The 22,294-nt window shown below is 41.4% G+C and overlaps 1 long non-coding RNA gene across 1 annotated transcript in view; it reads left to right on the plus strand.

Annotated features, from left to right (window-relative positions):
* The first annotated feature begins 3,135 nt into the window (after nt 1-3,135).
* Nucleotides 3,136-22,294, plus strand: part of LOC148352099 (uncharacterized) — a 152,819-nt gene continuing 133,660 nt past the window's right edge. Inside the window, exon 1 of the long non-coding RNA XR_015852803.1 lies at nt 3,136-3,254. This is a non-coding gene — a long non-coding RNA (uncharacterized LOC148352099). The remainder of the gene's footprint in view (nt 3,255-22,294) is intronic.

Genomic DNA, 22,294 nt, shown 5'->3' on the forward strand with positions numbered 1-22,294 from the left:
TGTCTCCGTTCTGGTCTTGACAGAAATTCTAACAAGCTCTGCTGGGAACTCACATTACAAGATAAAAGAAAGGATCCTAATGAAGAAGAGACTTTTGTTAAAACTGCACACAGCTGGATTTTGAAGGTTGTTTCATAAGAAGGCTGACGCATTGGAAGACCACTGCTGGTTAAGTACTGATATGAAAGGATTGAGCAAGTACCGTATTTTCCGCACTATAAGGCGCACCGGGTTATAGATAGATAGATAGATGGATACTTTATTCATCCCCGTAGGGAAATTCACACTTCCAGCAGTCTACCCCGTTGTTTATTAACAGATGAACATGATGCCCTAGGGGTGCTTGTAGCGGAATGGATGACGTCACGCCAGTCCAAAAGTTCGACATCCCTGCGGCAGATGGAAAACTTTTCTTTGTGAAAATCCAGGGATACACCACCTCGTGTTAGCAAGTCCGCCTCCTCTCCGATTCCCCCCGGCTTTCGTGTCTCTGTTTAGTGGCGTTGAAGCCGGATTGCTCCGGGTAGCTCCGGGTGGCTACACGTTAGCGTCCGGAATGCTAAACGTGAGCCACGTTTCCGCAAAAACACAGCACTCGCTGATCTTATTTGGTCGTGAGTTCGCATTTACCATGATTACGGATGGTACCGAAGACTTATAACGCCGCTAGCCGCTTCGCTAGCTCCGGCTCTTCCTCCACGATAGGCCCCTTCATCACGCCGGCACGAGAATTCTTCAGGGCAAGGAGTTGAAATTCCTTGAATACACGCATTTTTTGTGCGCTAAAACCCATGTCCCATAGGATAGAAGTAATCCACAGTGTAGTTGTCAAAACGGGAAGAAAAACCCCCGAAGATAGGAGCAGACAATAAAACAATAGGGCAGCTGCTGGAAAAGGCAGCCGCTCGTGGCAGCGCCGCTTTGATGCACTAGGGCGCACCCCCAAAAATAGTTTTTGGTCCTATATTTTCCATACATAAGGCGCACCGGATTATAAGGCGCTACAATGGAAACGTCGGCAAAACAGTGAGATAGTTGAGTCCAACTTATTACCCCCTTAACATTCCCAAGGATTGAGGAAACTGAAGGGACAACCGCACATCAGGTCATCCCCCTTCCAGGATGACAAGGCTGCAATAGATGTTGCAATAACAAAAAATACAATTAAAATAATATAAAATGATTATAGTATAATGTAAATAATATTCGTATAAAAAGGATGACCAGGTTGCAATAGGTGTATTATTTACAAACAATACACAGATATCGTCAACCTGAAATATAGGTCATTGTCATTGCCAATTGTCCTCACCTGCGCTCCCTCGTTCAGCCCCAGCTGCCACTCGTTCCCGAATTAGTCCTCCTCCTATTTAAACACTCGTTCACTCCTGGTCAGTCCGTCAGCAAACCTCCGCATATGCAAAGCAAGCATTTTTGACTCTGGCTACCTGTTTCTGTTTCCTGCTCGTCTGTCCCTGGCTTCCCGATCGTCTCCGGTTACCTGACTTGTCCAGATCTCCGACCACGTTCCGTTCTCTGTCCCGGCTGCCCGACTTGCCTCCGCCCTCTGACCACGCTCCGTTCTCCCATCCCGGCTGACCGACTTGCTTCCGATCTCTGACCACGCTCCGTTCTCTTCAAGAAAATAACGCTACTACAGAAATATTATGGCAGAAATACTACAAAGGTACTACAAATATACTACTGAGAAAAAACTTCAAAAATATTTCTACAGAAATACTACAAACATAACGCTAAAGTAATAATACGATCCCCCCAAATTACCCCAAAAATAAATGAAAGAAATACTACTACAGAAATATTATGGCAGAAATACTACAAAGATACTACAAAAATACTAATGCGGAAGTACTTCAAAAATATTTCTACAGAAATACTACAAACACAACGCTAAAGTAATAATACGATCCCCCAAAATTACCACAAAAATAAATGAAAGTAATACTACTACAGAAATATTATGGCAGAAATACTACAAAGATACTACAAATATACTACTGAGGAAATACTTCATAAATATTTCTACATAAATTCTACAAACATTACGCTAAAGTAATATCACAATCCAAAAAAATTACTACAAAAATAAATGTAAGAAAAACTACTACGGAAATATTATGGGAGAAATACTACAAATATACAACAAATATACTACTGAGGAAATACATCAAAAATATTTCTACAGAAATACTCCAAACGTGACGCTGAGGTAATAATACATTCCCAAAAAATTACTACAAAAATAAATTTAAAAAACACTACTACAGAATTATTTTGGCAGAAATACTATAAAGACACTACAAAAATACTAATGAGGAACTACTTCAAAAATATTTCTGCAGAAATTCTACAAACAACGCTAAAGTAATAATACGATCCCCAAAAATTACTACAAAAATACATTTTAAAAATACTACTACTGAATTATTATGGCAGAAATACTACAAAAGTACCTCAAATGTACAACTGAGGAAATACATCAAAAATATTTCTACAGAAATACTCCAAAGATAACGCTAAAGTAATAATAAGATCCCAAAAAATTACTACAAAAATAAATTAAAAAAATATAATACTACAGAATTATTATGGCAGAAATACACAAAGATACACTTACGGTAATACTACAAAAATACTACACGTATACTACAAAAATTCAACTATCAAAATACTACAGAAACATTACAGAATTAACCAAAAAATACTACTATAGAAATCCTACCAAAAAACTTGTAAAATACTAGGGAATTAATCAAAAAAAATCAGAGAGCTGAAATACTACAAAAATGTTGTTTTTAAACTACAATAATTAAAAAAAAATACTAATGATCTAATTTAGTACTCAAAACAGGAACCTGTAATATCATTTCGCTTTAGATGTGAGTGTTTCAAAAGCAATTGGATAATTCTAACCTTATTAAAAACGTATATAAATATATATAACAAGTAGGTGTTTTCAAGTATATTTTTTTCATAAATGAGGTCTCCAGGACCCCAACGCAGCCCACGACCCCCAAAATGTTGCCCACCCTGCTTTAGAGGCTCATGAACGCAACTCGAGCACCTCTCCCACTAAATCAAACAATTCTCTTTCAAGTGTCAGCTCTCCCACGCTGTACACAGTCAGTAAACGCACCTCTCGTTAGCATTTCATTTCCTAAGCAGCTAGCAATTATCGGAGCTCCCAAAAAACGTCAAAATTACAATTTTCTTCCATTCCGGAATGTTTTAAGGTAAGTCTGAGAATTTATTATATCCATTTGGGAGTCTGCTGTTCACGGTGTTCGATGTCATTCAAGTTTGTGTCGGTTAGCTGTTTCGTTAGCATGCTAACAAGGCTAACGCTTCATGTCAATGTAAGTCGTTTATTGTGTAAAGTAGTAAACGCAAGTGTTGGTATAATTTGTGTTTTTTCTCCCCCTAAAATCGTATTAATTATGATTTATTTATATGAGTGGGGAAATTAAAGTAATATTGAAAACTCCAAATCAGTAAATTATGTGTTTACTAAAGGTACAAGTCAAACTATCTGCCTTTTCCCCTGATTTTGAAGATTTTTCTCAAGGTATTTTATGACATATAGGTAAAACCGGTAAAAAACTAAAAAGGATCTACATAGTCGAGTCAAGTCATGTTTATTAGTAAGGCCCTTAATCATAAGAAGTCTCAAAGGGCTGCACAGACTATTACAGACCACGGACTATTATGACTCCATCCCCTGATCTAAAACCTACATGAGGGTAAGGAAAAACTCAAAAACCTCAACATGAGGTTAATGAAGAAACCTTGAGATGGGACAGTCACCAAGGGCTGTACAGATTATTGCAAACTACAGATTATTATGACACCATCCCCTGATCTAACACCTACATGAGGGCAAGGAAAAACTCAAAACCTCAACCTGAGGATATTAAAGTACCGTATTTTCCGCACTATAAGGCGCACCGGGTTATAGGGCGCACCCCGAAAAAAATCGTTTTTGGTCCTATTTTTGACATACATAAGACGCACCGGATTATAAGGCGCTACAATGGGAACGTCGACAAAACAGTCAGATGATGCAGTCCAACTGATTACCCCCTTAACATTCCCAAAGCTTGCAAAGAAGCAAATACGTGTCATAGACACGTGCGGATGCGGTGTCCGTACGATGTCACTCAAATGCATCGTTCCATCATTCGGAAGGTTAAAGTCTTGGGATTCAAGAAATGCCACACATTCCTTAGTTTCTATTTTCTTTTTCGCTCGCAACTTTACTGTGCATATGACAATAAACACTTGGAATTGAGTTGAATTTAAAAAGACACTCCATTCCATCCATTATCTGCACCGCTTATCACAGAAACATCGAGTTCAGTCTGAAACAAGATACAGGGAAAATATATAGCCGGAGTAGCTCACCGAAGTCGTTGCGTTCAATAATAATGTGCAACCATGGTCCTCTTATATCCGTGAGTGTAGTAAATCCAGGAGAGTAAAATATTTACAAATACAGAATAGAAAAAAATGCTTTCTGTGTGCCGTCAGCCACGTGCTATACGCATTCATCTTTTTCGGCCAATTGCAGGCTTTGTTTTGCCGTTTAAGCCAATGCCAGCCTGTAATTGATAAAAAGGATCCGCCCCTTGACCTCCGAATAACTTTAGCCAATAGTGATCGATTCAACTGATGATTGACACATCTTTTTCGGCCAATTGCAGGCTTTGTTTTGCCGTTTAAGCCAATGCCAGCCTGTAAATGATAAAAAGGATCCGCCCCTTGACCTCCGAATAACTTTAGCCAATAGTGATCGATTCAAATGATGATTGACACATTGGTTAGCCAATGAAACACCGGTAAATAAATCCCAGCATACACTGCATACTACTTGGCGTTCGGGGGAAAATCTAGTCGGCGGCTGCTTGCCTTAGTTGGAAAACTTAATGTTGATCCTTATATAAGGCGCACTGTATTATAAGGCGCATGGTCAGCTTTTGAAAAAAATAAAGGCTTTTAGGTGCGCCTTATAGTGCGGAAAATACGGAATAATCTCTTTGGTGGTTTACTTCTCTTGATTATTATTGTTTCATGTTTAACAAGCATAACAGCTTGGTGTGGTCAGGCTCAGCATTGCTGGGCATTCTACTTGGGTGAGGTTGTTGGGGTCTTGGTTTGTGATAAAGGGCCAGAGAGCCTCTAGAGCAGGGGTCTCCAAGCTTTTTCAAGCGTCGAGCTACTTTTTGTGACTAATTGGCGCAAAGGGCACCCAGTTTGATTTGAATTTCGAAAAGAGCAACTTAGGTAGCTTGATAGTTAGCTAGAAAGGTAAACAGGTAAAAAACTAAAAGGGAGCTACATAATCAAGTCAAGTCATGTTTCGTTGTCACGCCCTTCATCACAAGGAGTCTCAAAGGGCTGCACAGACCACAGATTGCAAACTACAGACTATTATGACACCATCCCCTGATCTAAAACCTACATGAGGGCAAGGACAAACTCAAAAACCTCAACATGAGTCGAATATAGAAACCTTAGAAGCACAAAAAGGAAAATGTTAGCTAGATAGCATGAAAAAATGCAAAAAGCTATGTAGACAGTTTGTTAAATAGCTAAAAAGTAGGAAGATGGCTAGCTACAAACTAAAAAAGTAGCTAGATAGCTAGCTAAAAAAACTGCACTTTTTTCTTCCTTTTTCTTTTTCCATTTATTTTTTCATTCTTTCTTTCTCTCTTTATGTTTCGTTCTTTCTCTCCTTTTATCTTTCTATCTTTCAAGCTCTTCATCTCTATACTGTATGCTTTTTTTCTTTCATTCTGTCTTTCTCTTCCTCTCTCCCCCTCCCGTTTCTTTCTTTCCCTTTTTCTTTAGATTTCGATAAGATTTTCTATTTCTTTTGTTCTCTTGATCCCTTTCTTTCTCTGTTTTGCTATTTCTCTTTCTTCCTTCGTCAATTTTTATCTCTTAATCTCTTTTTTCTCTTTCTTTCTATTCCTCTTCCTCCCTCTCTTCCTCCTTTTTGCTCTCTCTCTTCCTCTCTCTCTCCTTTTTTCTCTCTCTTTCTTTTTCTTCCTTTCTTTTTTTCTTTATTTCTTTCTCTACCGCTCTCCCTCTCTCTCCCGCTCTCTCCCGCTCTCTCTCTTTTTTGCTCTCTTTCTTTCCTTCTCCTAAATCTACATGACAGTGCTTTATCTCTAATGTGACCCCCGTGGTCTCTTGTTTCTTCTTCTGCTCCTTTAAAAAAAGAAACGCCACAAAATTCACACGTTCCAGGAAGTGAGTGGACATGCAATCGCACGGGCACATCCAGACAGGTGGCGATCAATAATCAATCAGGAAACCGATCAGCGTGTGATCGGCGGAGTCACCGCCGGGCAGCGTAAGGCGGACGTAAACAATCCCATGACCCACCTGGCGCCCCCTTTCGTAAAGCGGCCATCTTTTTCAGCACCGCCACCCTCGGGGGACAGCCAAGGCGGCATGGGGATACCTGCTGGCTCCTCCCCTTTCTCCCTGATTGACAGATGGCCGCTCCATTAGATGAGAATGATAAGTGGCCCTCTATCGGAGGAAAGAGCTTCCTCTTGACCTCCGACCCTCTGCAACCGCAACTCTTGACCCCTCTTAGGCCCCCTCCCCCGCTGCCTCTCGCTTAGTCCCCCACAGGTGCAAAACTTTCCAGGATTTTGTCTACCTTATTTCCTGGGCACGAAAGCGCAACTAAAAACCCCAAAATGGACCCCAAAGTGCGCTTTCTAATCCTGTTTGCTTTATATACCGCAGATTATGGAGAGAATGGAATATATATTTATGTATGTCTACACGAGGTTTTACGGTATACTACTTTATTTGTGGAACGATTGATCGATTGAACACCATTTTTTGACTGAATTATTGTGCTAATTAGGGCTGCACTATTAACCGAAATCTAACCGATATCGCGATGTGCAGTAGTGAGATAGTGTAACCGCAAAACACTGCGGTTCTCTCAAGGATTCATAGTTTGTTATTTGAGTGATGGAGTGTTTGGCCTGCAAGAATTGTCCCATTTCGTGGTTAAAAGCGCCGGCCAATCAGGAGCAGGTTTGAATGGCACCAACCATCAAAGGCGAGGCACATTTTGCGAGACTTCATTGTTTGACTCTGATAGGCTAGAGTAAGCTGGCAGTCAGTCGAACAGCCCTGGGACACTGTTGTGGAGTACCACAGGGTTCTATCCTGGGCCCAAAGTTATTTCATTTATATATTAACGAAATTTCTAATGTTTCAAAACTATTGAAAATAGTAATATTTGCAGACGACTTTAACATTTTCTATTCAAATGATAACTTAATTGATTTGGTAACCTGTATTAATCGAGAATTAATTAACCTAAAAGTATGGATGGATATGAATAAATTATCTTTAAATTTAAATAAAACCAAAGTATTATTCTTTGGTGATCGCAAGGCAAATCAAGATTTAGAAGTAAAAATGGATGGTGCTGCAATAGATGCTGTATCAGAAATTAAGTTTTTAGAGGTCATAATAGACAATAAATTAAGCTGGAAAACACACATCAGACACGTACAAAGTATCTAAAAAAAAAAATGGCCACCTAAACAAACGCTACAGCTCGGAGCTTTAGCGGCTCGTTACATTGAAAATAAATCCTGATTAAATCCAACTCCGAGGAAAGTCAGAAAAGCGCAAAGAAAATCTGATCACCAGCGGGTGCTGCCTGGACTCTTATCGCGTCCAGGAATTGTCTGAGGCGGCGTCGAAAGGGAAAGCTAACAACTCTTAAGCCACCACTGGCGAATATGGCTAGTCACCAACGCCAGATCCATTACCCAAGAAACGGACGACTTGGAGCTACACTCGTAAAAACTGCTACATTTGTGACTGAAGACCTTGCAGAAGTCATGGTTACCCAACGCTAGCATGTAGCTAACTGCTCTCTAAATGGCTTTCTTACACTGAAAGGAGTAGCCATTTTAAGTTCATTGTCCTTTTGTATAATGACTATAAAGATTATTTATCCAACTGCAGTTTTGTTTTTATTTTGTAGATCTATAGTTATTTTGTTACAGTCGTATAGTCTCAGTCTCTAAGGACATCATCTCGAGGTAAGTTCGCATGTCACAATGGTCTCCCCAAAAACAAAACAAGCACAAGAATGCATTTTTCTCGTAAAATCACACCGAAATCGCAATATAGGTCTGAAAAATCGCAAAATCGTGCAGCCCTAGCGCTAATACATAGGATCTGTTACTGTTGTTTAATGTCATGCGCCTTATATTCCAGTGCGCCTTATATATGAAAAAACTATATTTTGTGGGTTCACTTTCTAATCCAGTGTTCTGGTTTGCCCGCGTCCCTGCGTCCTAGACGCATCATTTTTGCTGGGGACGCATGGTGTCAAATCAACGTGCGTCCCTGGGACGCAACTTTTTTGACACACAATTGTCATTTTTACCCGATTACATTTTTTTTAACAAAGATTTACCGCACTCCAAACTTTTCGTCCGTCAGATCCGCCATTGTTGTTTTGGTCTCGCGGTTAGAGTTTTCGTCTTGCTTCGAGATGACGTCATTGTTGTGGTGGTTGTTGTCGAGTGAAGGTGAAGGTTAAGTATGCCTCCGAAAAAACAGTTAGTATTAGGTTAAAATTAACACAAAATTGGTCATTTCTCCAGTGTCAGTAATAAGTCGAAACATAATGCAGAAAGTGATAACGACGGCAATAATTACGGCACGAAAAAACGGCGGAGAAATTCTTCGGAAGACCGCGGAGGAAAGGAAAACACGTGTGTTGAAGCGAACGATTCAACGAAAGAAAAACAAAAGAATACTCCTAGCAAGAAAAGGATTTTTCTGCCAAAATGGACTCAATTATATTCCTGGTTATGCTATGAGGAGGATTATAATGGAGGCTACATGTTCTGTGATGCGTGTACCCAGCGTGACCAAAAAAAGATGACTATTTCAGCAATATTATTTTGTATAATGTACAATATTGTGAACTGAAAAATCTGAAGTGATAACTGATCTGTATTACCAATAAACTGTGATGATTAAAACTGAATGAATATATAGATTTATATTATATACAGTGGGACCTCGCTACTTCGCGCTTCGACGTTGGTGGATTCAGAGCTTCGTGGGCTTAAAAATCTCTCATCTCATCTCATTAGCCGTATTGCCTATCCTCATTAGGGTTGCGGGGGGCTTAAAAATAATAATAATAAAATAAAAAAATAAAATAAAAAAATAAATAAGCATTTTTGAAGGGGCGTCGCTACTTCGTAGTTCCACGTTCGCGGGGTCAGAGCTTCGCAGGTCTAAAAAAAATAATAATAAAATAAAATAATTTAAAAAAAACCTGCAATTGGCTGGCAACCAGTTCAGGGTGTCCCCTGCCCACTGCCCGGAGATGGCTGGGATGGGCTCCAGCCCCCCCCGCGACCCTAATAACGATAAGCGGTACAGCTAATGAGATGAGATGAGAATAAATAAATTAAAAAAAAAAAAAATTCAAGCATTTTTGAGGGGGCGTCGCTACTTCGTGGTTCCACGTTCGCGGGTTTTGAGCTTCGCAGGTCTAAAAAATAATAATAATAGAATAAAATAATAATATTAAAAAAATTTATTTACCGTATTTTCCGCACTATAAGGCGCACCTAAAAGTCTTAATTTTTTTCAAAAGCTGACCATGCGCCTTATAATACAGTGCGCCTTATTTATGGATCAATATTAAGTCGCAAAGTCTTCCAACTAACTTGCAGCCGCCGACTAGATTTTCCCCCGAACGCCAAGTAGTCCGCGGTGTATGCTGGGATTTATTTACCGGCGTTTCATTGGCTAACTAATGTGTCAATCTTTAGTTGAATTGATCACTATTGGCTAAAGTTATTCGGAGGTCAAGGGGGCGGATCCTTTTTATCATTTACAGGCTGGCATAGGCTTAAACTTTAAAAACAAAGCCTGCAATTGGCTGAAAAAGATGTGTCAATCATCAGTTGAATCGATCACTATTGGCTAAAGTTATTCGGAGGTCAAGGGGCGGATCCTTTTTATCATTTACAGGCTGGCATTGGCTAAAGCAGCAAAACAAAGCCTGCAATTGGCCGAAAAAGATGAATGCGTATAGCACGTGGTTTGACGGCATACAGAAAGCATTTTTTTACTATTCTGTATTTGTAAATATTTTATTCTCCTGGATTTACTAAACTCACGGATATAAGAGGACCATGGTTGCACATAATTATTGAACACAACGACTTCGGTAAGCTACTCTGGCTATATATTTTCCCAGTATCTTGTTTCAGACTGAACTCGATGTTTCTGTGATAAGCGGTGCAGATAATGGATAGAATGGAGTGTCTATTTTTAAATTAAACTCAATTCCAAGTGTTTATTGTCATATGCACAGTAAAGTTGCAAGCGAAAAGGAAAATAGATACTAAGGAATGGTTAGCATTTCTTGAATCCCAAGACTTGAATCTTCCGAATGATATTTGAAACGATGCATTTAAGTGACATCGTACGGACACCGCATCCGCACGTGTCTACGACACGTATTTGCTTCTTTGCAAGCTTGGAAGATACAGGACCAAAAACTATTTTTGGGGGGTGCGCCCTATAACCCGGTGCGCCCTATAGTGCGGAAAATACGGTATGTATATATATTTTTTTAAGCACTTTTGAAGGTGCGCCGCTACTTCGCGGATTTTCACTTATCGCGGGTGGTTTTGGTCCCCATACACCGCGATAACCGAGGTCCCACTGTATTTATCGCCGATTTACAATTTCAACTTTGATAACACTAAATTTTGGGGAGCCATAGATCTCTGTTGGGACCCATCACTTTTCACAGCTAAAATGAACACTGTAATCCGATGCACCTCATTGTGTGGAAAATACCATACTTCTCAGTCGATTATTTTTTTCAACGAAACGTACATAGAACTCGACTCGCGGGTGATAGTAGCGATTGGAAGTTTTAGTGATTGCGGCGCCCGTGCGCTAACGGCAAAGGAGCGCGGCGTCCCAGCGAGGGGTTTGCGACATAACAAGTCGCCTTTGTTTACGCCGTCTCGCGATCTGTTTTCATGACGCCGCCGGCGGCCCGCGCGCTCGGAGAGTCGACGCCAGCTGCCGCAAATCACACCTTCAATTACCGAGCTCTTGCCTTCACCGAAACAAATATTTAGTGCGCTTCCCACCGGCGCCTTCGTGACAAAACGGGACCAAAGTTGAGGCGGGACGACGCCAAGCGAATGGCAGGAAGGGAAGAAGTGTAGGAAGGAGAGAGGTAGGGAGGGCGGGATGAAAGGAAAAATGGATGGAAGGAGGACAGCGGTTGAAGGAAATAAGTTGGAAAGGAGGACGTTGGGATCGAAGGAAGGATGACTGTGGGATAGATGGATGGAAGGAATGAAAGGGAAGGAAAGAAGAAAGACGGTGAAATAAAGGAAAGGAAGGAGGACAGTGGTTGAAGGAAATAAGTTGGAAAGGAGGACGTTGGGATCGAAGGAAGGATGACTGTGGGATACAAGGATGGAAGGAATGAAAGAGGGAAGGAAAGAACAAAGACACTGAAACAAAGGAAAGGAAGGAAGGAAGGAGGACAGTGCTATGCTAGGACCAAAGGTTGGCATTGGAATAGTGGAAAGGTTGGTAGGAAAGAAAGAAAGGTACAGAGGAGGGAATAAAAGAGGTCAGTGGAGGAGTAACAGTGTAAGGGAAGTAAGACAGTGAGTTGGAAGGAAGTTAAGAAAGAAGACAGTGGGATGAAAGGAAGAAGGGTACAAAGGATGAAAATTGGACAGGAGGATGTAAGAAAGAAGGAAGGAAAGAGGGAAGGAAGAAGGACAGTGAAATAGAGGAAAGGAAAGAATGAAGGAAGGAGGACAGTAATATGCTAGGAACGAAGGTTGGCATTGGAATTGTGGAAAGGTTGGTAGGAAAATAGAAAGGTACAAAGGAAGTAATAAAAGAGATGAGTGGAATTAGGAAGGAAGGAGTAACAGTGTAATGGAAGTAAGACAGTGAAGGATGAAGGAAGGAAAAAAGTTTAGAAAGAAAGAGAGGAAGAAAGACAGTGAAATAAAGGAAAGGAAACAATGAAGGAAGCAAAACAGTAGTATGCTAGGAACGAAGGTAAGCATTGGGATAGTAATAAGGTTGGTAGGAAGAAAGAAGGGTACAAAGGAAGGAATAAAAGAGGTCAATGGGATGATAGGAAGGAAGGACTAACAGTGTAATGGAAGTAAGACGGTGAGTTGGAAGGATGAAGGAAGGAAGTTTAGAAAGAAGACACTGGGATGAAAGGACGAATGGTACAAAGGAAGGAAAGAAAGTAAACAGTTGGATGGAAGGATGAAAATTGGACAGTAGGATGGAAGAAGAAGGGAAGGAAGGAAAGAGAGGAAGAAAGACAGTGAAATAAAGGAAAGGAAACAATGAAGGAAGCAGGACGGTAGTATGCTAGGAACGGAGGTAAGCATTGGGATAGTAGTAAGGTTGGTAGGAAGAAAGAAGGGTACAAAGGAAAGAATGAAAGAGGTCAGTGGGATGATTGGAAGGAAGGCGTAACAGTGTAATGGAAGTAAGACAGTGAGTTGGACGGAATGAAGGAAGGAAGAAGACAGTGGGATGAAAGGAAGAAGGGTACAAAGGAAGGAAAGAAAGTAAACAGTTGGATGGATGGATGAAAATTGGACAGTAGGACGGAAAACGATGGGAAATAAGGAAACAGGGAAGGAAGAAGGACAGTGAAATAAAGGAAATGAAAGAATAAAGGAAGGCGGACAATAGTATGCTAAGAACGAAGGTAAGCATTGGGATAATAGTAAGGTTGGTAGGAAGAAAGAAAGGTACAAAGGAAGGAATGAAAGAGGTCAGTGTGATGGTAGGAAGGAAGGAGTAAGAGTGCCATGGAAGGTTCAAGGACGTAGTACACGGAGTTGTGAGGGAAAAAAAGGAAAAAACGAAGGAAGGGAGTTAAGGAGGAAGACAGTGGGATAGAAGGATGGAGGGTACAAAGGAAGGAAATAAAGTAAACAGTTGGATAAAAGGATGAAAAGTGGACAGTGGGATGGAAAAAAAGAAAGGAGACTGGGTTGAAAGTAAAGAAAATAAAAGGACAGTAGGATGGAAGAAGGAAGGAAAGGAAGAAGAGAGTAGGATGGAAATAGGGACTGTGGGAAGGGAGGAAGAAAGGAGGACAGTGGGATGGAAGGAGGAAGGGTGACAGCAGGATCGAAGGAAGGAATGAAGTAAGGAAGGAAGAAATGGCACATTGGGGTGGAATCAAAGAAGGACTGTGGGATGGAGGTGAAAAGGAAGTGGGTTAGAAGGAACGGAGGAGGAAGGAAAGAATGAATGAAGGAGAACAGGAAGGAAGGAAAGAAATGACAGTGGGACGGAATAAAACAAATAAAAAGGAAAGTAGGACGAGGGAAAGTAGGTAGATATAAAGGAAGGAAAGAAAAAAAGGACAGTGGGAGGGAATGAAGGAGCGAGGGAGGAGAAGGAGATAAAAGAAAGAATTGAAGGAAAGAAGGAACAAAAAAGTAGCGCAGTTCAGGAAAAGGAAGGACAAAATAAGAAGTCTATTAAAACAAAGTCAAACTCTCTTCAAACAGAAAGTCTTTGAAAAAAAACCTCCCCGGGTTCAAAGGTCAGTGACAAAGTGGATGGCCTTCTCCACGCTGAGAGGTCAAAGTTCGCTTAGAGACAAACAAGAAGTCCTCATCCGAAGCCGTCCCAATCACACCAATGCCAATTTCAAATGCGGAAAGTCAGCGGAGAAAGTTGCTCGCCCTTGCTTTTGGCCTACATAAAGAGGATATACGAGAGAGAAAGAGAATAAGGGGGGGTTTAGAGAGTGAAAGTAAAAGAGATAAAGAAATTGAAAAAGAGTAAAAGAGACTGAACGAGAGAGAGTGAGACCAAGCTAAAATGGGAGAAAGGGAGAGAAAGAGATGGAAGAAAAGAGAAAAGGAGAGGGAGAGAGAGGACAAGAGTGAGAAGAAGAGCCTTTTAACTCCAAAGAGCCGGCGAATAGAGCCGTTTCGTTCGCTAGCCGCACATCGCTCACAGCGAGCCATTACTGCCACTGTTAGCCTCTCCGCTCCAAAACATGCTAGCTTGTCACCGCCGCACTTGATTGGCAGCATTGGGTGCGAGGGGGGCAATTGAAGGGAGGAGGGTGGGCAGTTTTGTGATGGGAACGCCACTCGAGATGTGAATTGGCTCGGCCACTCCAATCAGGCCGCCGGATGACAAATGAAGTGTGTCTCTAGCGCCCCCCCCCCCCTTCTTCACACTTTTCGGCCGGCTCAGGAAAAGAAAAGGCGAGTTCATGCGGGAGTGCTTGACAGCAACACAATCACATTCCCATTCAGACCCCCACCCCATCGACCCCCGACACTGCACCCCCCCCTCACCTCCCCTTCCTCCCGCCTGCTGCTAGCGCACTAGCACGCTAAGACGACGACAAGGAGGAACGTCGCGGCCCAATTAGAATCTGTGAAAGACACAAAAGGTCTTTAGAGGTTTGGACAGGTGTCTCATTTTGTCTCATTTGGCCGCAGGACACTTTGGCAGCTTTTTCAATCCTGTTTGTGGGCAGCCGGCGTTGAGAAAAAAAAAAGTGAGGAAAAGGTTATTTGTCGCGCTGTCACCGCGCCCGTCTCATTCGCCGTCCGTGGGAAATGAAATCATCTCGGTCTTTGCGTCGGGTCACGTCGCTTCGCTCCGACGCGAAAAGGAAAAAATAGAAATCGTCAAAAAGTTCCGGCATTCCGCACAGATTTGTTAACCCGAGCTAGTTAGCATACACGGATGTGCTAACGTTAGGCCAGATAGGAGCTCTGACCTTACTCAAATATTGTTAGATGATTGTCACTGAAAATCAGCACATCAATAATTTGATACTCACATAATCAATTCAGATATAATTGCACTTTATGCTTATCCACATACCGTAAATTCCGGACTATAGAGCGCACCTGACTATAAGCCGCACCCACCACATTTTAGGAGGACCGCTCTTGTACTCACACAAGCCGCACCTGTATATAAGCCGCATGCGCCCGCATTGAAACATGTAACACAGTCACAATATGAATCCAATACCGACTTTGAGTCCCGCGATTTTAACTGATCATAAAGTACACAGTTCAAAATACCACAGCCGGAGAAATAACGGAAAATGATACCGGGAGTTAGGATTTGCTGCAGACCTGCAGAGTCCGGGTCCCGTTAAAAGTAACCCAAGGAAAAAAAGTGTATATTTCCAAAGGTAAGGGTGGGAAAAATATATATCCATCCATTGTCTGCCGTGTCCACAAACACTCACCTTTACCGGTCCCCACTTCCCACATCCCCCGTGTCTGTTACGCCCCTTTTTTTAATTGGTCAGTGCAAGACTTATCAGAATAAGTGTCCATTATAAATACATTACAAAAATATACATATTATACATGGTTATACATATTTACAAAGAAAGACGGTACATTGAGAGAGTTTTCAAAGCTTTAATAATAATATTATAACTTTCATCCCAGACCGTGCCTGTGAAGGGTAGCAAAACGCTACTAACAACACGCTCGCAATACAGTTAACGAGTCTGTTAAAAAAAACATACCGTGCATGTATAAATCACGGTAAACCGTTCTCACCTTCCTCCCTATAAGAGATGTCATCAAAGTTGTCGCTCCCTTATTTGAAAACACGCTAGCAACACGCTCGCAAGATAAAGTTTGCGTGGAGTAGCTCTGTTTCCTTCTTTGTCGGATTACTCGATTGCGTATAGCTTGTAAGCTGCGTCATGTGCCTTGAACTCGAGCGCCGCTGGCGGCTGTTAGAAAAAAATTACATAAATTGGCCGCTTCACTGGATAAGCCGCAGGGTTAAACGTTTGGGGAAAAAAGTAGCGGCTTATCGTCCGGATTTTACGGTACTGTATTTGAATGAAATATGTACTTTCTGTATTCATTCAATGTATCAAGGTTTCCATTAATTTGGTACTGTCAGAACCTGAACAGATACAGGACCCAATCGCGTGACGTTCTCACACAAGCTTTTTATTTTATGGGAAATGGGGAGTCATGCACGTTAGGAAGCCGGTCTGGCGTGGAAGGACAGGACGCCAGAGACAGACCAGATTGATAACGAATCAGGGTAACGAAAATAAACAGGAGAAACTAGACGGGAACCAAAACTGGAGAAACTAACCAACAGGACAAGAATAAACGGAAAACAAAACGGGAACCCGAAATCAAACAGTACGAAAATAAACGGGAACAATACCGGACTGCAGATATCACAGGAAAACAGGACGGAACCCACGTCTTGTGGGGCAGAAGTTCGATGACAGGAAAACAGGACGGAACCCACGTCTTGTGGGGCAGAAGTTCGTTGACAGGAAAACAGGACGGAACCCACGTCTTGTAGGGTAGACGTTCGTTGAAAGGAAAACAGGACGGAACCCACGTCTTGTGGGGCAGTTCGATGTTTGAAAAGTTTCTAAAGTTTGATGACGGGCTGACCCTGAAGCAAGAGAGCGCTGAGCCTAATATACACAGAAAGTCAATCTCTAAACGAGCCACAGCTTGCACAACACGGGCGGGGCCAATTGGGCACCACAGCAACTCTGACACACACGGGCGCAGCCAAGTGGGCGCCATGGCAACCATACTTTTATCAGAACACCTGAAAAAGCCAGTTAGATACAGTCCAAACAAAACTTTCTTGTAAAGGTGTCCCTGCCTGGGAAATTACAGCTAATGTTATTTTAATTTTCTATTTTGTCAAATACACGCCTCTTTCCTATAAGAGAGGGGCGAGACAGTTTTCGATGCCTTTTGCAGGAGAGCGCTCTCCTGATTAATGGCCTTGAGTATTCTGTTTTATTTTATTTTGTAACTTTGTAAGAGAACTTCTCAACTATACCACTTTTTTTCAGCTATTTCATTTCTTTGTCCAAATAATCGGTTTGGTCTCGGGAGTTGAACATGCTAACAAAATCGATAAACAGGAAGTAGAATAGATGGTAAGATCTAAAGCCCACGCCCAACCCGACCTTAGGCCCGGTTCTGGCCTAAATGTCCATCTTTACTTAGCAGACCTTTTTAAAAATAAATAAATATATGTTTATAAGAGGGCAGCCGGCGGCGCAGTGGTTAGCGCGTGTGCGGCACAGTTCTAAGGTCTTGGGAACCTCCTGTGTGGGTTCAAATCTAGCTACCGGACTTACTGTGCGGAGTTTGTATGTTCTCCCCGTGCTTTCGTGGGTTTCCTCCGGGCACCCCGTTTTCCTCCCACATTCCAAAGACATCCATTTCAGGTGGATTGGCCGGTCCAAATTGTCCCTAGGTGTGAATGGGTGAGCGAGTTGTCTGTCCCTGTGTGCCCTGCGATTGGATGGCAACCAGTTCAGGGTGTCCCCTGCCCACTGCCTGATGATTGCTGGGATGGGCTCCAGCACCCCCGCGACCCTACTTGAGGATAAGCGGTGCAGCTAATGAGATGAGATGTTTAAAAAAATGTACCATAAAGATGGGTGGATACTAAACTAAAAAAAATACTAAACCAGTGTTTGAAATAACGTCTGCCCGGACGCCTGGGGTATGCATCTTTTACGTCGGGCGTACAACTCTCACAACATCTCTGCCCGGGTAGCTGACAACTTTTTCACGGAAAAAAAAAAAAAAAAAAAAAGATTTCTTTTCAAATCAAACGTTTGCTTTATACCGATTTCGAAATCTTCATTCGGTTTGGAAAATTTCGGAATTTCGGTTCGTTTAGCAATTTGCATACTCTGCAGCCGATCAAAAGACATCGAATAACTTTGTGCTTTCGTACTTTCCCGAGCGGTATAAGGTCGCGTATTTGCATATAATTTTCCAAAGTTGTTAAGGATATGTCAGTGTGCAGCTTCCTTATGCGCGAGAAGATAATCAGCACATTGTGGTTCAGCCTTTAAACATATTTATTCCTCAACAGCAAGCAAAACAAGAACACGGCTCCATTTAGTACACCATGGCAATCAACAATTAGCAAAACGGAATATAGTGCGTCCGTAACGATGTCACACAATGGATAACGTCTTACCGCAATATGACGAATAAGAGTGCTATTAAATTGACAAATCTTAACAAAAGTAGACGCACAGAGAACACAAGAAAAATGGATAAGTGGTTAGGAATCAAGCCAAAACCTCAGCCCCAGAAGAAATATTCAAAAGAAGCTAACAAAATTTATGACTCTACAAAACGTTAACATACATTAAAAGCATGGTGGAAAGAGTCAATCTGCCTCTCTCTCTTTTAAAGTGCCACGCTGGATTATTATGGACATACTGCTGTTGTCATTCATGGCCCAATTTTCAACCTGTCAAATTAATGGACGGCTTCAAAATCTTCCCTTCAACTTCTATAAAAATATGCTTTGGTCACAATCAATATTCCCTGTAATGTAATAACGCTTGAAACAACAGTGAGCCATCATAATCCCAAGTGTGGCAAGATAATTAATTATCAAACATGTCCAAAACTTGACATCAAGTTCCATTTTGCTGAGTTTCTGGCAATGCTAAATGATTTTTCTCTTTTGAATGAATTGACTCATGTACTATTGCAAAGGTTGTACGGCCTACAAACGTCATTTGTTCTTACAATTCTTTCACGAGATATCCATTTCTTTTTATTTCCTGATATATTTTGTCGCATAATATTAACATTTTGGGGGGCTTATTGAGTTGGTTGTAAGATACACAACTGTACTTAATCACATTTTTTAGTGGAAGTACAATGTTGGCAACAAGATTCACTTGATATCACTGGAAATGATTTAAATGCAACACAAACTTTTTCTTCTTTTTTCTGTGTTTTTTTCTCCTTTTTTTTTAAATTCCTTTAAAAAAAATCTCATTGTGTTTATTTTTTCCGAGCTGTTACTTTTTTCTTTTTGTTCTCTATTTACTTTTCTCCTACATTTCTTTCTTTTCTTTTTTTCTCTTCCTTTTTTCCTTTTTTATTTTTTTTTTTAGCTTTTCACTACTTTTTCATTTTGGTGTTTTTTTTCTTTTTTGTTCTATTTCCCCCTTCCTTTAAGTCATTTTGTGCATAATTTGACTTAATATTTGGTCATGTTGGGATGAAAGAAGCAAAAACAACCTGAAGAGCCGTTTAGGACCCTTTTTAGTGAGCCGAGCCGAAGAAGCCGGTTCTCGACTTACTCTACTAACTTTACTCAACTTTGTTCGACTTCAAAATACCGCATTTAGGACACAACGTCGGGGGAACCCATGTATTTTTACCTTCACGCACTGTAACTTTGACTTAAGTCGCTTCTTATTTAGTAATTTTGAGCCCTCATTTTTGTGCGTTGGCTAGATTTTCTTGTGCAGCGAGAATGTGCAAGCAGTGCGCAATTACAAAACTTAGGTGACAATTTGATTTATACTACAATTCTTGATGATTGCGATTCTACATGTATTGCGCTTCGATATAATTGATGATTGCGATTTAATTTTCATTCCTAAAAAACAATCAACGTAAAACATACACCTCTGGGTTAATAATCCACGAATGATGTTTAATTCATTTCAACTGAGACAATGAGAACTTTGGATTTTAAATTTATGGGCGCTAGCCGAAGTTCTCATTGCTCGCTTTCTTTCTCCATTTTTCACTTACGTTTGATTTGCCGCATTTTTACATCCTGGACATGACGTCACTAAAATCTATTCCAGGGAGAAACATCGACTTTAAAAATCGCCAATAAGAAAATCACGATATATAAATGAAATGATTTGTTTTTTTCCACCCCTAATAAATACTGTATTAACATAATACCTTCAATGGCACAATACAGTGGAACCTCGGTTCTCGACCATAATCCGTTCCAGAACCCTGTTCGAAAACCGATTTGGTCGATCACCGAAATCATTTTCGCCATTAAAAGTAATGTAAAATCATTTCAATCCGTTCCAAATCCTTGAAGGCTCACCATGAACGTAAACATGAAGCTAACCCAGGCTAATCGTACGTTCGCGTTAGCGTAATCTTCCGTACGAAAGATTACGCTAACATGAACGTGTAAAAATAAATTTACACGTCGTTTAGCACCGGGGTCTCCACAACAAGTGGTGAGCGGTTAAAGGATAAAGAAAAGGATGAATAGGATTTCTTACCTTTGTGGTGGTCTGCAGAAGCCATGATCTATTCCCTCGAAAGAAGGGAAACTCGCACATCTTCATCATATTTTGCTATCATTTCTTTCTTAAATGCAATAGTTGTACGCACTACTCTTCTTTTTTCACCTGTAGCAACTTTGTTGCTTGCACCGACCTTCTTCGGAGGCATAATTAGGGGTTAAAACACTCTGTTCACCGATATTCAAAACGAAAGCAAAAAGAAGTGCGCGGTCACGTGACAACAGTTCTTCACGAGGGGTGGGGTCAATCTACACCCGTACGCCGCTCAGCATCGCCCCTAGCGTACCGGCGTTCGAACTCCGATTTTTTTGAACGAAAAGCGAAGCAAGAATTTCTCGAAATTTTGGGTCGTGAACCGATTTGTTCGAATTGAGAGGCGTTCGAAAACCGAGGTTCCACTGTATATAGAAAATGATCTCAGTTATGCAAATAAAGTGTAAAATCAATCAAATTTGAAACTTTTGCTCCGATCCAAGTACTCACTCAAAATCAATAATATCTATAAATAGATCGATACGGCAACCCTTACTGATCTTACCTAATCATCCTTAAACAGGAATTAAAAAGCTCTATAACACAATCGTTGCAAACTGGGGAATATTTGACCCTGAATCTGGCCATCCAATCCTGAAATCACCTTGGTCTTTGCATCAGGTCACATTGTTTTAGTCCTGTGCAAGACAACTGCAGGATCCGCCATCTCCTCCCCTACCCTGCATCCACCCGCTACTCCACTCAACCGGCTCAAGTAACAATACACCAAAGGTCCATAGTCTTTCCGTGCTTATTGATGATTTTTTAATTTATTTTTAGCACAGGACCAGGGTTGGTTAGGGTTACTTTAACTTGATTACTTTCAATTCCTTTTGGATGACTCCAATACCAAATATGCTAATAAAAGACAAAAGAAACTAAATACGAATAAAATGATGACTCACAACACGTGGTAAGCTTTCTCTCCTGGCTTTGATCTCTTTGATCTCGGGCAAAACTAACATAAAACCCGACAGAAACAAAACGAAAATAAATCCAAACAGCTTGCCAACATCATTTTTGCCAATCCATGTATTCCGTTACTCCCCAAGCCTGCTCAAAATTTAGTCATTTTATTCATATTTACTTTCTTTAGTCTTTTATTAGCATATTTGGTATTGGAGTCATCCAAAAGTCATTGAAAGTAATCCAGTTAAAGTAACCCTACCCAACCCCGGTCCTGTGCTAAAAATAAATTTAAAAAAATCATCAATAAGCACGGAAAGACTATGGACCTTTGGTGTATTGTTACTTGAGCTGGTTGAGTGGAGTAGCGGGTGGATGCAGGGCAGGGGAAGAGATGGCGGATCCTGCAGTTGTCTTTTATGAGCATATTTGGTATTGGAGTAATCCAAAAGTCATTGAAAGTAATCCAGTTAAAGTAACCCTACCCAACCCTGGTCCTGTGCTAAAAATAAATAAAAAAAACATTAATAAGCACGGAAAGACTATGGACCTTTGGTGTATTGTTACTTGAGCTGGTTGAGTGGAGTAGCGGGTGGATGCAGAGTAGGGGAGGAGATGGCAGATCCTGCAGTTACAAGAAGCCTCAATTTAGCCATAATACGGCCAGGATTCTACAGGAGAGTCAACGTCGAATGATCGTCACAGGCTTAGTTTCCAGTTTAGACGAGAACCGGCCATGACGCTCGCCATGTTGAAGCAACGTTGACGCAAGCAGCCGATTCGCAGGCTTCTTGCTAGGATAACGGGTGAGGTCGGGGTGAGTGGGGAGTGGCAGGGGGTAATGGGGTGAAGGATGGGAGGGCATTCCGGGGGGGGGGGGGGGGGGGGGGTTTCGAGAGGAGGAAATGTGAGAACGCTGGAGGTGACAGGCTTTGTGTGAAGGTGTGAACGGTGCAGACAAGAGCACTGAAAGTTGTTCTTGTCCTGAGAGGAAGAGGACATTCACTCCCTCAAAGACCCCCCTGGCTCCCCCCAACCTCCCCCTTGTGGCCCCCCACCCCAATTAGACAAACATTAAGGTCGATTAAGGGTCCTCACGGGAACGTTGGCTCTATATAATTACCTTAATGGGCGGACTCTTTCTCT

This window comes from Urocampus carinirostris, chromosome 15 (genome assembly GCF_059441175.1).
Source record: "Urocampus carinirostris isolate Australia breed hairy pipefish chromosome 15, RoL_Ucar_1.0, whole genome shotgun sequence".
In the NCBI taxonomy this organism is placed as follows: domain Eukaryota; kingdom Metazoa; phylum Chordata; class Actinopteri; order Syngnathiformes; family Syngnathidae; genus Urocampus; species Urocampus carinirostris.